The following is a 14,554-nucleotide window of genomic DNA, read 5'->3' on the forward strand; positions in this document are numbered from 1 at the left end:
CTTAACATTACTCTGTTGTGCTGAGAGTGTGTGTGCTTTTCTTACGGGTTAACTATAAACAGTCGCTGCATCATAATAATGTATGCATGCTCTGGTCCGGATAGTAAAGTGATAGGCTGACTGCCATGCAGGGGAGTGGGACAATGGCACTGTGAAAAAGGCCTGATGCCCGGCCTGCGTTTTAATATATGGTAATATATAAATTAGTTCAACTGTTAAACACTTTTTATGCTTCATTTTTTGATGGCTCATGCTCTACATGTTTTTGACTTTGTTTGTTTGTGAACTCTCATTTTACCATGTGTTATCCCCATTTATATCTATGGTGCCAATGATTAAATTACTACTATAGCTATTGTATTCTTATAGATTGAGTCACTTAATTTTGCTCTTAAAATGCACCAGATTGCAGCATTTACCTTTAAAATATGCAAAATTTTCATACGGGGGAGCATGCCCCCCGGACCCCCCTAGAGGAAAATATGTTTAGCCCCCATAGTCTCACAAAATTCTGTGGGAAACACTGCTGTTTTTATATTTACCGTTTTATCGCTATATCTTTCAATCCGTATTTGAATGGTGTTTAAAAAACAAGCAAGATCATTCTAGTAAATAATATCTAATAATATCTAATAAATGCTCCCATTGAGCAAGCCAACTTATTCAAGAACAGAATTATTTCGGCACGTAGCAGTTTAAAAATGTATTCCGAACAGAGCATGTGAGCGGAGCGTGCGAAATATAGTCGGAGCGCTTGGTCTTGCTCTGGTTCCCCTTTAATGAAGCGGCATGGAGAGCCGCTTCTGGGACACTTTTGAAACGTGCCGCGGCGCGTCTTGTGTAAACACAAGTATAGACTAAAATGACCGCGATCAATTCCGGTAGCCGCATCAGAGCCGTAACGTGCCGCAGATGCGTGCGGTGTAAACGAGGTGTAAGGCTTCGGTTGAAAACGGCAGGTGTTAGGCATGCAGAGGAATTTTAAATTTGAGCGAGCGTGGAGCGATTTCACCGGAGCGGGATGAAATTGTAGGTGAGCGGGGCAGTCTGGTTCGAGCAGTGGAGCGGGGGAGCGAACACTCACATGAGCGGGGAGCAGAAATTCTCACCGCTCAGCTCTGATTCCAAATAAGATGTTTATCTTGTCAGAAGTTGAGCTACAAAACAAATAAACTGTTTCTGATATTTTGGCTGATGATGCGAAAAATATTCACACAGAAAGAAGAAGCCTAAAGTCGCAAGTTTCTTTCCTCGTACCGCATTTTAGCTTGGTCGATTTAATATTATGATCCGTTTTGACTCTAATGGTAGAAAGATAGTTTGAAACGAATGATACAAGAATCAGGAGGCGTAATACAAAGAAACATGTTTATTTAACCCGCGGTTCCGGTTGCTATCTACCGATCTTATCTCTTCCTGTTTAATTCACAACATGCTTTCATTTGGTAAACTGGATCAACAGTTTCATTTTTAATGTTTTGATATGTTTTGACAGACCACGCTTTCACCACAATACAATTCTTGAACGGGGCTTGTCTCTGAACGCGTACTTGCTGCGGCTGCCACATTTAAAAGAACTTTAAAAAGAATTACATTATGAAGAATCCTACAGCAGAGACATTTCTTGATTTATGACAACATATCCCCAATGTATGTGAATGTAGCTACCAATATGTATACGTGAATGTTTATAACTTAATCCTGGGTTGAGAAACGCAGCTGTGTTTGCAGTGGTATTTTATTTATTGTATATGGGGATGGATGGTGATAATCCAACGATATTATAGAGCACATTCTGTTTTAAAGGAAATAAAGCTAAATCATGTTAAAGTTGGGTTTTGCATTTTTTTCTGAATGACGCGCATCGCATTACACACGAGCAAACATGCGCAAAGTTTTGCACAGGCACTCGGATCTCACTCGCTGTATTTCTCAATTTGTACAAAACACAGAGCGTAGTGTTGTCACGATACCAAACTTCGGTACCAGTCGGTACTAAATGTGACGATACTTGCATTTCCTGCTACCATTTTGAGCGCTGTTGAACAGATTATGAAAGACCTCTGATTAGCTATTGTGTTTCCAAGCTCATCGAATATGACTTTGAATAGCTACTTACCGAGCGCTTGAGCAACCAAACCCGGAAGAGCGTGAAATGATCATTGCATCGCACTCTCTACAGAGCGCTTACACAGATACACACAGAAGCATTTGAATGTCTATCAAAGTAAAAATCAAACGCCTTGAAGCGGGCGGAAACTGGCAGCCAGTGAAGTGAAATCAGGAGGGGTGTTACATGGGACGTGACAAAACAAGACGTGCAGCTGCATTCTGGATCATTTACAAGGGCTTGACTGCATTGGTTGGAAGGCCGGCCAGTAGAGAACTTCAGTAGTCCAGTCTTGATATGACCAGAGCTTGGACTACCAGCTGAGAGGCATGCTCCGAAGGAACGGCCTGATTTTCCTGATGTTGTAGAGGACATACCTCGAGTTCGAGTTGTTGCTGCGATGTGGGAGGTTAATTTCAGCTGGTCGTCGCGCATCACCCCCAGGTTCCTCGCAGACTTGGTGGGTGTTATAGTTGAGGATCCGAGTTGAATAGTAAAGTGGTGTTCAATTGATGGCTGGGCCGGTATAACCAGGAGTTCGGTCTTGGAGAGGTTGAGTTGTAGGTGATGCTCTTTCATCCAAGAAGAGATGTCCAGAAGGCAGACAGAGACACGGGCAGAGATGGTGGGGTCATCTGGCTGAAAAGAGAAATAAAGCTGCATGTCACCTGCATAAAAATGGTATGAGAACCCATGTGCCTTAATTATTAGACCCAGGGAGGTGGTATATATAGAAAAGAGGAGAGGAGCAAGAACTGAGAGACTGAAAGAACTCCAGTTGTCAGCTGGTGAGATCTGGATGTCTCGCCTCTCCAGGATACCTTAAAGGATCTGCCTGTGAGATAAGAGTCAAACCAGTTGAGTGCAGTTCCAGAGATGCCCAGTTTGGAGAGAGTAGACAGCAGGATCTGGTGGTTCACAGTGTCAAAAGCAGCAGAGAGATCAAGCAGAATAAGGACAGATGACAAGGATTTAGCCCTTGACTGCCGTAGGTTTTCGACGACAGACAGGACAGCGGTCTCCGTAGAATGTCCTTTCTTGAAGCCGGATTGCTGACTGTCCAGAAGGCCCTGCTGTGAGAGATAGGTAGAGAGTTGGTTAAATACTACCCTTTCGAGGGCCTTGGAAAGGAAAGTCAGGAGTGAGATTGGTCTGTAGTTGCTGACCACTGATGGGTCGAGTGTTGGTTTCTTGAGTAAAGGTGTTACCAGGGCTTGTTTAAATGAGGTAGGGACAGTATCAGTGGTGATGTAGGGTTTTCAGGGATAGAGGACAGCAGCGTGTCAAGCTCTACAACTGGGAACAGGTCAACTGGGAAGAAGTTTCCCACTTGACCTGGAGGGCGATAGATGACAACACAATGTATTTTTGATGGATAAGTGATGGTGATTGCATGGTATTCGAATGAGGAGTTGCTGCAAGGAAAAGACAGAGGAGTGAATGTCCAGGTCTTGGAAACAAGAAAAACCTGTTTCTGTGTGTGGGTGAAGTTGAAGTTGTTGGAGAGGGCCGATGCAGTAGCAGTGTTCTCTTTACAGATCGATGTTTCAGTCAGTGCCAGAACATTGAGATTAGACTGACCGGCGAAGACCGGGATGAGGTCTGCCGTGTTGACAGATGACTGGCAGTTCCAGAGCCCTACAGCCAGACAAGCAATAAATGAAAAAAATCAACAACTGTCCTTACACTTTTTAATGTTTAAAAGGAATGACATCAATGAAGAATTCCAGTCTGGATTTAGAGCATGTCACAGTACAGAGACTGCTTTGTTTAGAGTTACAAATTAACTGCTTTTGGTGTCTGACCAAGGTTGTATGTCGTTATTGGTGCTGCTAGACCTTAGTGCTGCATTTGACATCATTGACCACAGCACACTCCTACATAGAATCGAAAATTACATCGGCATTAAGGGAATAGCTTTAAAATTAAATCTTATTTATCTGACCATTTTCAATTTGTAGCAATAAACAATGAGGTGTCACGCAAATGGCAAGTCCAGTACGGTGTACCACAGGGCTCAGTCTTAGGGCCTCTGCTCTTCGCATTATACATGCTACCTCTAGGAGATATAATAAAGCGACACGGAGTTAGCTTTCACTGTTATGCTGATGATACTCAACTTTATATTTCCTCGAAGCCTCATGAAACACAGCAGTTCCATCGAATAATGGAATGCATAGTCGATATAAAAAACTGGATGAGTAACAACTTTTTATTACTGAACTCGGACAAAACGGAAGTGTTACTTATTGGACCGAAAACTGCTATAAGTAACAACCAAGAATACTGTTTAACTATTGACGGATGTTCCATAAAACCCTCGTCGTCAGCAAAGAATCTTGGCGTTCTATTCGATAGTAATCTGTCATTTGAGAGCCACGTCGCCAACACCTGTAAAATTGCGTTTTTCCATTTTAAGAATATATCTAAACTACGTCATATGCTGTCAATCTCAGATGCAGAGAAGTTAATTCATGCATTCATGACATCAAGACTAGATTACTGTAATGCACTGTTAGGTGGTTGCCCTGCAGGCTTATTACAAAAACTCCAATTGGTCCAAAACGCGGCAGCTCGAGTTCTTACACGTACAAAAAAGTATGAACATATTAGCCCGGTTCTGTCAACCTTGCACTGGTTACCTATAAAGCATCGCGTTAACTTTAAAATCTTGCTTATTACCTATAAAGCCTTACATGGTTTAGCTCCTCAGTACTTGAATGAACTCCTTTTGTATTACAGTCCTTCACGTGCATTACGCTCTCAGGCGTCCTGTCAGTTGGTAATACCTAGAATTTCAAAATCAAGTGCAGGTGGTAGATCCTTTTCCTATCTAGCGCCTAAACTTTGGAATAGTCTTCCCTGCACTGTCCGGGAGGCAGACACACTCTGTCAGTTTAAATCTAGACTAAAGACGCATCTTTTTAATCTTGCATACACTACTCTTCCATAATATAAATCTTCAGAGGGTTTAGGCTGCATTAGTTAGATCAACCGGAACCAAAAACACAACTGATGTACTTGTTGCATCAAAGAGTACAGAACAGTACTCTACTCTCAGCCAGTCTTGTCTCATTGTTCCAAGGTTACCACAGCGAGCAGGATGCAGTTCATGGCCTGACCTGATGGTAGAGCGGAGAATGGGAAGTGGGGACCTGACAAGAGCTGAGATGATAGAGCTGGATAAAGAAGGACGCGGTCTCTTGACATGTCTTCACCACAAAATTTCAAATGCTATTAGATTATTAATGATAATCTTAAACTATAATTTATTTTATTATTAAGTTTATTTATTTTATTTAGCCTTGTTGTGCAAGTTCTCTGGAGCTTGTGCAGAGGCAGCAGCTTTTGCCAGAGGGGAACTGGAATCCCCTGGTTGGGCCTGGGTTCTCCTGAGGTTTTTTTTCTCGATTAGAGTTTTGGGTTCCTCGCCACCGTTTGCATACTGTTTTTGCACTATCTGCCTGACCGGGGGGGCTGCTTTAGAATCTTAAAGTTTTACTTAATTAATATTGCATATAGGAATTTATTATCTGTTATATTTGACCTGTGCTTCTCTCTCCTTTATCCTAAATGTGTGCTCTCACTGAGCGTGTGTGTGTGTGCGTACTTGTCTGTGTACGTACGTGTATGTGTGTGTGTGTGTGTGTGTGTGTGTGTGTGTGTCTCTGTGTCTGTGTGTGTTGGTGCGTGTGCGTGTTGTGTGTGTGGAGTGTTTTGTGTGTGGGTGTGTCTGTCTTCTGTGTTTTCAACCTTTTCTTGTTTTTGCAGGTACAACTTTAATTATTTTGCTTATAGTCAATATGTCTCATGTACAGCTGCTTTGTAACAATGAAAATTGTAAAAGCGCTATATAAATAAAGTTGAGTTGAGTTGAGTTGAGTTGAATGAACTCCTCTTGTATTACAGTCCTTCACATGCATTACGCTCTCAGGCATCCTGTCAGTTGGTAATACCTTGAATTTCAAAATCAAGTGCAGGTGGTAGATCCTTTCCCTATAAGTTTTAGCGCCTAAACTTTGGAATAGTCTTCCCTGCACTGTCCGGGAGGTTTTAAATCTGGACTAAAGACGCATCTTTTTAATCTTGCATACACTACACTTCCATAGTATAAATCCTCTGAGGGTTTAGGCTGCATTAGTTAGATCAACCGGAACCAGGAACACAACTGATGTACTTTTTGCATCAAAGAGTGCAGAACAGTACTCTACTCTCAGCCAGTCTTGTCTCATTGTTCCAAGGTTACCACAGAGAGCAGGATGCAGTTCATGGCCAGACCTGATGGTAGAGTGGAGAATGGGAAGCGGAAACCTGACAAGAGCTGAGATGATAGAGCTGGATAAAGAAGGACGCGGCGACTTGACACGTCTTCACTACAAAATTTCAACTGCTATTAGATTATTAATGATAATCTTAAACTATAATTTATTTTATTATTAAGTTTATTTATTTTATTTATTTAACCTAGTTGTGCAAGCACCATCGAGCTTGTGCAGAGGCTGCAGCTTTTGCCAGAGGAGAACTGGAATCCCCTGGTTGGGCCTGGGTTCTCCTGAGTTTTTTTTTTCTCCTTTGGAGTTTTGGGTTCCTCGCCACCGTTTGCACACTGTTTGTTTAACTGGCCGGGGGGCTGCTTTATTTATTTAAAAGTTTTACTTAATATTACATTTAGGAATTTATAGTCCGTTTAATATTTGACCTGTGTTTCTCTCTCCCTTATCTTAAATGTGTGCTTTAAAATGTTTTGCTTATAGTCAATATGTTTTATGTACAGCTGCTTTGTAACAATGAAAACTGTAAAAAGCGCCATATAAATAAAGTTGACTTGACTTGACTTTTGCCCGTCTGCTGAGCGAGGCATTAGGGAGCCAAAGAGATGACGTGTTTTTGTGGGCCAACCCAAAAGCCTATGCATTTTTCCCATAGACTTTTGGAAAATTGCAAAAAAAGAAAAAGGGTTATGACACTTACACGTTTTGTCTATCAAGATAATCTTTACAAGTTGACACAACATTCGTTATTTTTAAGACGAAATCCAATCTGCAGAAGTAAAAAGCTAACAATGCTATCAACAGCCTACACTTAAGGTCGCACTAAATCAACGTCACCACCACCAAGCCTCCGACAACTCTTTCAAACTTGATTAAAAATGTGTTCCCTGGTGAGTAATTACTCCGTGAATGAATCCACATCTACGTTTAAGAGATTTGTGCCCATGTTGCATTATTTGTGAGCTTTAAGACACGATGACGTCTAATAACTTGTTAGCAGAGGTGGAAAAAGTACAAAAATATTTTACTTAAATACAAGTACTACTACTTTGTACTTGAGTACAAGTAAATTTACCAATTTCATCAGTCAAAAAATCTTCTCAAGTAAAAGTAAAAGTTACTTTTTAAAAGCGGGAGGGGGACCTCTCCTGTTTTGTGCAACACCAACAATAGTCATCATAGTGCCTAATTTTATATATTAAACAGTTTACAAGTGCACTGCAACCAATAAATAATTTTTTGTCTTGTTTTGCAGAAATATCACAGAATCATAAAGCAGAAATATTAACTAAAAAAATATTAAATCAATATACATTTTCTTCAGAAGCTAAATTAAGCCTTGTCTTCTTAATAAATTATTAATGGTACACACTGCTAAATTTCAGTATTGAAACCACGTATAAATGGTTCCACGCAGGGTTACATGTTTGTGTGGAATGAGAGTAAATGTGGCGTTTGACAGTTGTAACCCTGTCGTAGTGTTGTCAAAAGTCCAAAAGTCCGGGACCAAGTCGGTACCTAATTTTCATAAGACCCGGTAGCACCGACGGACCGGGTCAACCGGGTACTGATGCTCGGTCTGACAGGTTGTCAGTCGGAAACTTTTAACAGACGAAATAAGACGTGATGAGTGGATAAGCGCGGCTCCGATCCACAAGAGATGCGCGCAGAAATACTTCAGATTCAAGTCATATCACGAAGAAAACAAACAGAGTTTTGAGGTAAAAGGAGGAAACATCCGGATTTAAGTTAACAAGTTCAAGCTGTAAGTTTCAAATTCTGTTCGCGTTTGCATTATGAATGTTGTAGCATATGTTAAGTTAAAGGTTACGTTGAAACAAATGTCCCTGTTTGCGTGTTAATTTGTTAACGCCAATGCTAATCCACTCAAGTGTCTTTATTAACCATTTAATGCTTTTATAACTGTAATGGGGTAAAATAAATGGGAGGACAGGATGGGGTTTACAGTACCTATTTTATATAGGCCTATCTGAAATCTATGTGCTAGAAAACTAGCATACTAACTGTATGACTAGCAATGTGTATGTCTTGGATAGATAACTCTACTAAAGAAAAATCTATCTGTTGCATTCATTATTTTAATATACAGTTAGCTTAATGTAAGTAATCTTGTGTAAATGCAGTATAAAAACTGAGGTTTGTTCTAATATTGCATATGCATGTTTGTTCAGTCAGTTGCCTTACTGAAGTTTATTCTATTTGTCTTTACAGCAGCAGACTGAGGAGGATGTTCATCAGCATGAAAGACCCCAGTGAGCACACAACCGTTTCAGCAACAATTAACTTATACTTCATGTATACAAAATGGCATTGCTTTCTATACATTTATATTAACAATGAGCTTTATTAATAAAATTGTGTTTCAATTAGCATGTACTGGTGTTTTGCTTTGGTACCGAAATTGGTACCGAGAACCGTGGAATTTGACTGGTATTGGTACTGACTACTGAAATTTTGGTACCGTGACAACACTACCCGGTCGTTACCATGGCAACATTTTTGCCGTTAATCGCAGTGAACAAGAAACATGAATCCCATTCCCAAGAGTTTAATCCGTTTGATACGTATCTGCTGTTTTCGGCCAAAGACTGGTTAAGTGAGGCTAACTAAAACACAGACGCTGTGTTTTGTTCATGTTCAGAGCTTCACAGCACGCTCTCGCAGTGTTGCCATGTTTACATATTTTTAAGAGCTTTGCATTTGTTGTTTAGTCTTTTCTTATGAAGCTGCATATACATTATAAAGTTAATAAAGTGAACAGTTGCGCGTAGTGGTTTTTTGCCCTGTTAAGGCCCAATCCCAATTCTAATCTTAGCGATATTTTTGCAAACGTTAAAAGAACATCACCGTAAATACAAACACAAGATTGAATGTAATGTGGTGAAATGAATTTCAGTGTGCAAACTCCACGCCCACTAGTAATGCGTGTCATTGGGTGGCGGGTATATATTGCGGTGGTTGGGAACACGGGACGTTGCGTCACCGTCTCAGCCGTTTCCGGTTTTTGCTGTGTTTCGCTGCCTGGTGTTGAAGGTATGTGTTTGCCGTTTCCTATCGCTAGTTTTATCTGCTCAGTTTAATTATGCCATTTTTCTGAAAGGCTGGTGTCTGTTCGGTGCTCTCCCTTTATGGTGAAGAGTGGCTGTTTGCCTTTCTGGGGTGATTTTGCCACATCACATCGTTGTTTACATTGCTACGTGCGTGCGTGCATGTGACTGCTGTCTTCCCGTTCGGTAGGTATATGTTTATTTCTTTCGGATATCCTGTGTATCTAATAGATATAATTTTTCTTAATTACTATTATTTTTGCGTAGTGATCTAAGGTGTTCTGCCGGATAGGTGACGGGTTTTCCCGCATGTTGGTATGTAAAACCCACTCTCGTTGTTATGATCGCCTTGAAAGGTATGTGAAGTCATTGTTTTATATATTTTGACTTGCATTTTAGATACAAACCAGTGCAGGAGTGCATCCTTTTGTGCTCTGTCGCTGCAAGACTTGACGTCTCAACGCTGCTGTTTTGCTTTACTTTTGTTTCCTGTTTGCTGCTTGCTTGCTATTGCTGGCTCGCTAGCCGGCTCGGTGGGGAGGTGCGGCGTCCTAGTTGTTGCTGGCTACCCACTTGCGGTTGCTGCTCGTTTATATTTGTTGTCTGTTTTCTTTCTTGGGTTTCTTATTCCTGGTGCAAATTAGTACAACTATTGCTCCACGGGTCAGGGTGTTAACCCAGATGACCCGAATTTACGTGGTGCTCTAGGTTTAAGTGTTTGGTTTTCATTTGTCGTTTTGTTGTTGGTTTCTTTAAAGAATATTGTTTAATTGATTTTGTCTTTCTAAATTGATTTCATTCGTTTAATTTCTTTTTTTTTATTGCCTTCATTGCAGTTTTGTTTAATTTGGTAATTGTTCTTTTTGTTTCTCTTTATTTCTAGGAGCTGGGACTGGGAGGAGCCCAGAGTGGGCAGGCTAGTCATTCCTGGTGCCAGAGTTTTTCCTACTAAGTGTAGATTTCTTTTGATTTTCTTTTTTAGTGTATCACACCAGTGTGTGTCGTGGTTTTCTTTTTGGTGCACATGTTGACACTTGTGGGCCCTTTGGAGGCCTGGGATCTAGCCTGTCTAACTGCCTGGTGAGCCCCAGTTCCCTAGTTTAGTGTATTTATTTTGTTTTACAAAATTGCTTGTCTGTTTTATGTTATGGCAATCTTTACTGCCACTATTGCACTGACCGATTTTTAATTATTTATGGTCATATATTAAAGTTGCAATTGATACAAATAAAAGTGTGTATTCTTCATATCCATGTCTCATGGTCTCTTGTCTAAAAAGAAACTCGAACCTGTGTGCTTGTATTGATTTTTCCTGGGTAGTTAACCTGGGTGGCGTAGTTGCTACTTTCTCTAATCCAGTAAGATTGAATTCTTCCTCTGTGATTATTCAAACCCCCCCGGCCCCCCTCCCCCCTGCTCGCCACAGTAACATACATAAAATGAAAAATTGTCATAAAAATCCTTATTAATGGCAAAAATTACTTACATTTGGGTCTGCTTGCTCGAGTGAGCAGCCATGTTGGAAATTTCTCTTAGCCCTTCGTTTGAAGTGAGGTCCCGAAAAATCTTTGTTTGAAGGGCTATCTGGCCCTTCCCCTTACTCCAACCAAAAGAGAATTGAGACACCCCTACCCTTTCACGTGAACGTGCCAAATGGAGGGGTAGGGGAAAGTGTAGGGGTAAGGGGTTGAATTGGGATTGGGCCTAAATGTGTCGATGTGTAGGTTTATTTTGGGCTTGTCATTGTTTGCTGTTCTTTTCAACAATATATGATCTGGCAACACGGTCCTTTTTACGGCAGGTCTGGAGAGGCTTTTCAAAACGCATGAAGTAGCAAGCATATTCATGTGGCTTTCTTGCCCTGCGCTTACAGAAGAGAGAGACATATGATGCACATTTAAATATGTCATTAAAGCAGAAGTTGTTCAGTTCGGTTCCATACACACTGCATAAATGTGGAGCAGATACATTATTGAACCGTGCATCTACAAAACGGGAATAAACACTTAAAATATAGCATTATGCACAATGTTGTTTTGACTTTTACTAAACTGCACAAACTTCTTATTAGTTACCAATGCAACAAGGGTACGAGCAGTATTTATACAAATATTATTTATCTTATTGTACCTCTACATTCTTGCACATAAGGGTTTTTATAAGATGCTAGTTGCACAGCGTCCATAATCCTGTCTTGAAGCTGAAATGGTTGCTTACTGTAAATATGGCCAGGGGTTTACTTAATTGTCTTCAGCAGTCCGAGTTCGATGGGGTTTCATCTTTAGGACAGGTGCACTGACTTCACCGTCTCAATCGCTCTTCTGGTATTGACGTAAAAACTCTCGCGCCCATCATTCACTGGAGTAATTTCTGGTCACGTTTTTTCCTTGCAATGTTTTCATTTTTTTTACTCCGTAACGGATGTGATTTTAAATATAACAAAGTACAATACATCACGCAAATCATACTTAAGTACAAGTAAAAATACAGATTTTAAAAGCTACTTAAAAAAGTACAAGTACACAAAAAACCTACTCAATACAGTACCGTGAGTAAATGTAATTCGTTACTGTTAGATTTAATTTCTGCATAAATAAATAAATGCATATCAAGAATTGTGAAGTTGTTAAGCTCACTATGCATTGCTGGCTATATAGTAGGAGGGTATGAGGAAGGGATGCCTTCTGGCTATTCATGGGAGGAGGGGATTCCTTGTAAGCTAAACATTCTTTGTCTGAACTGCTATACCTTATTTGGTCATTCTGTGAACCCCTGGACATATGAAACCTGCCAGATGTCTTTTGGCACCGTATATAAAGACTTGTAGTTTCTAAAATAAATGAGTTCAAAAGCTTGATACCTCTCTGTGTCTTGTATTTTGTGCTGCCAGATCTGCAGAAGAATTCTCTCACAACATCCAACCTATTTCTGATTTGATTTTACTGGTGATCCAAAACACAGAAAGAAACTTAGTGTTCGTAAGGAACTTGAAGTTTTACAGTTACTTTCCACCTCTGCTTGTTAGCAACCGCTGTTTTAAAGACACAATAAGGCTCAATAAAAACATCACAAGCAGGTTATAATTGCTGCGTTTTAACCACAGACCTGTTTTCGGGCGATTTACCAAAAACCCATTCAAAAATCCTCATAGATATTGGAGCGATGGAAGTGGAAGTCCTAAAATGCTAACTCTCTTCAGGGTTTTGCATACAAAAATACGTCATCTCTGAGCCTCCCTATGAGCTTGAGGCTGAGCCTCCCTATGAGCTTGAGGCATCAACTGTGTATTTGTGAAAACCCTTGGATAATACTGGGTGAGTGGATATCCAGGGCTTAGCCCGAAACATCCATATGTGTGTTCCAATACAGATTTCACGTCTGAAAAAAACGAGCTAGTGGAGCATCTAACATTTTCTGAGCACTTGGGAGTTTAGGCTGTCGTGGCATTGCTAAGCAACCATGAACCGCGCTCGCTGATAAGATGAGAAGGTTCCAACAAAGGATATTCAGCACCTAGGCACCAGGTTTGTTTTGCATCACATGTTAATCTGCTTTATCATTTTCTTTGCTCTGTTGAACACAAAAGAAGATATTTTGAAGAATGTAGGACAGCAAATAGTTTGGGGCAATTTAAACTACTATTGTATTTTTCCTCCTATGGTAGTCAATAGTGGCCAAGAACTGTTTGTTTATAAGCATTCTTCCAAATATCTTTCTCAGTGTTCATCAGAACAAAGACATTTACAGATCTGGAACAACTCGAGGGTGAGTAAATGATGACAGAGAGGTAGGGATGTAACGATTCACTGTGAGCTGGTTGAAAATCGATTATAATATGTGACGATTCAAGCTGGTTGAGATTATATTTGAATCTCAGTATATGTTATGAACAGCAGGGGCCGCATGGATATGCTGATATTTCTTTAATTTAAAAAATCCAAGAAAAGCACAAATTCTTCGTTTGTTTATATTAAAGAGACTTTTGTATTATTCATTTTTTATTTGATTTGGAATTGGTTTTAAAATTGCAGTTTAGTTTTGTTACTTGACATAAAATATATTTTTATTTTACAAAGAAATGTGCAGCATTTGAGTCTTAACTCATTCTGTAAAAATAAATGGTATGGTGAGAGCAGTATCGTGAATCGCATCGCATCGTGAGCGGAGTGAATCTTTACATCCTTACAGAGATGGATGAACTGTGGTGCGCACCAGGTTTTTTCAACACTTAGATAGAGCTGGATTGGTCTGGATAGAGCTGAAAGTGATGAGGAACTCCCGATCGAACAAGCTCATCAGGTTGGGAAGAGATCCCCTGACAAAACTTAGCAAGCCAAGGTAAGTAAGCAATGCGTTCTTTACGAAGATTTGGACGCGGCACGGCTTGTTTAATGGGTTTGTCGCATCGCGCCGCTTAGACACGTTGTTAAATCAACAGCAATCAAGCTTTGTATCTGTTTGACAGTTTGGCTGCACACATTGTTTCATGGATCTGAGATATGGGGTAGTGAGCCAGTCGAGTGTACTGAAAATGTTCATTTAAATTTCTGTAAAAAACTCAGTACAAGTAAGAGCAATGTAGCGGTTTCGGGCAATTTGGGAAGATTTGTCTTTTTTGTCATTTATATGAATAGGTGCATTAAGTACAGGATAAAATTAGTGTTCATGCCTAAACATCGCCATCCAAAAATAAATGTTATAATATGCTTTTTCAATTAGATAAGGCAGGTAGAAACACATGTGCTTTCTGCATTAAAGACCTGTTGTATTCTTATGGCTTTTTTTAGTGTTTGGGATGCCCAAAGTGTAGGGGATGTGAGAATGTTTATATCAGCGATCAAGAAAAAAAGCACATGATGCATGACACACATTAGTTTCAGAAAACAGTCAACTGAATGTATACGTCTGCTCAATACAAGTCTCTGGTAGTGCAGAAGAGCTACATGGTGTCTGTACATACAGTAGGTACTCAACCAGAATGATCCTTCCGCCGTCGCCGTTTCCACAGCAGTACTTCTTTAATTGTATTATTGCTCCCTGAACTCTTGCTAAATGACTAAATGTAAATGTGTGTTGACTCTTGTTTACCGCTGAGTGGCAGTCTA

The 14,554-nt window shown here is 40.2% G+C and overlaps 1 protein-coding gene and 1 long non-coding RNA gene across 3 annotated transcripts in view; one reads left to right on the forward strand and one right to left on the reverse strand.

Annotated features, from left to right (window-relative positions):
- LOC130558880 (uncharacterized) overlaps positions 1 to 10,790 on the forward strand; it is a 12,485-nt gene extending 1,695 nt beyond the window's left edge. Inside the window, exons 3-6 of one of the 2 annotated variants that reach the window (XR_008963508.1) lie at positions 6,352 to 8,146; positions 8,617 to 9,635; positions 9,717 to 9,764; positions 9,849 to 10,790. This is a non-coding gene — a long non-coding RNA (uncharacterized LOC130558880). Of the gene's footprint in view, positions 1 to 6,351; positions 8,147 to 8,613; positions 9,636 to 9,716; positions 9,765 to 9,848 lie in introns of both variants that reach the window. The other variant, XR_008963509.1, reaches the window with a different exon arrangement.
- gtf2a1l (general transcription factor IIA, 1-like) overlaps positions 1 to 14,554 on the reverse strand; it is a 109,222-nt gene that overhangs the window by 87,680 nt on the left and 6,988 nt on the right. The gene's annotated exons all lie outside the window — the stretch shown is intronic.

Source organism: Triplophysa rosa, linkage group LG9 (genome assembly GCF_024868665.1).
Source record: "Triplophysa rosa linkage group LG9, Trosa_1v2, whole genome shotgun sequence".
NCBI lineage: Eukaryota > Metazoa > Chordata > Actinopteri > Cypriniformes > Nemacheilidae > Triplophysa > Triplophysa rosa.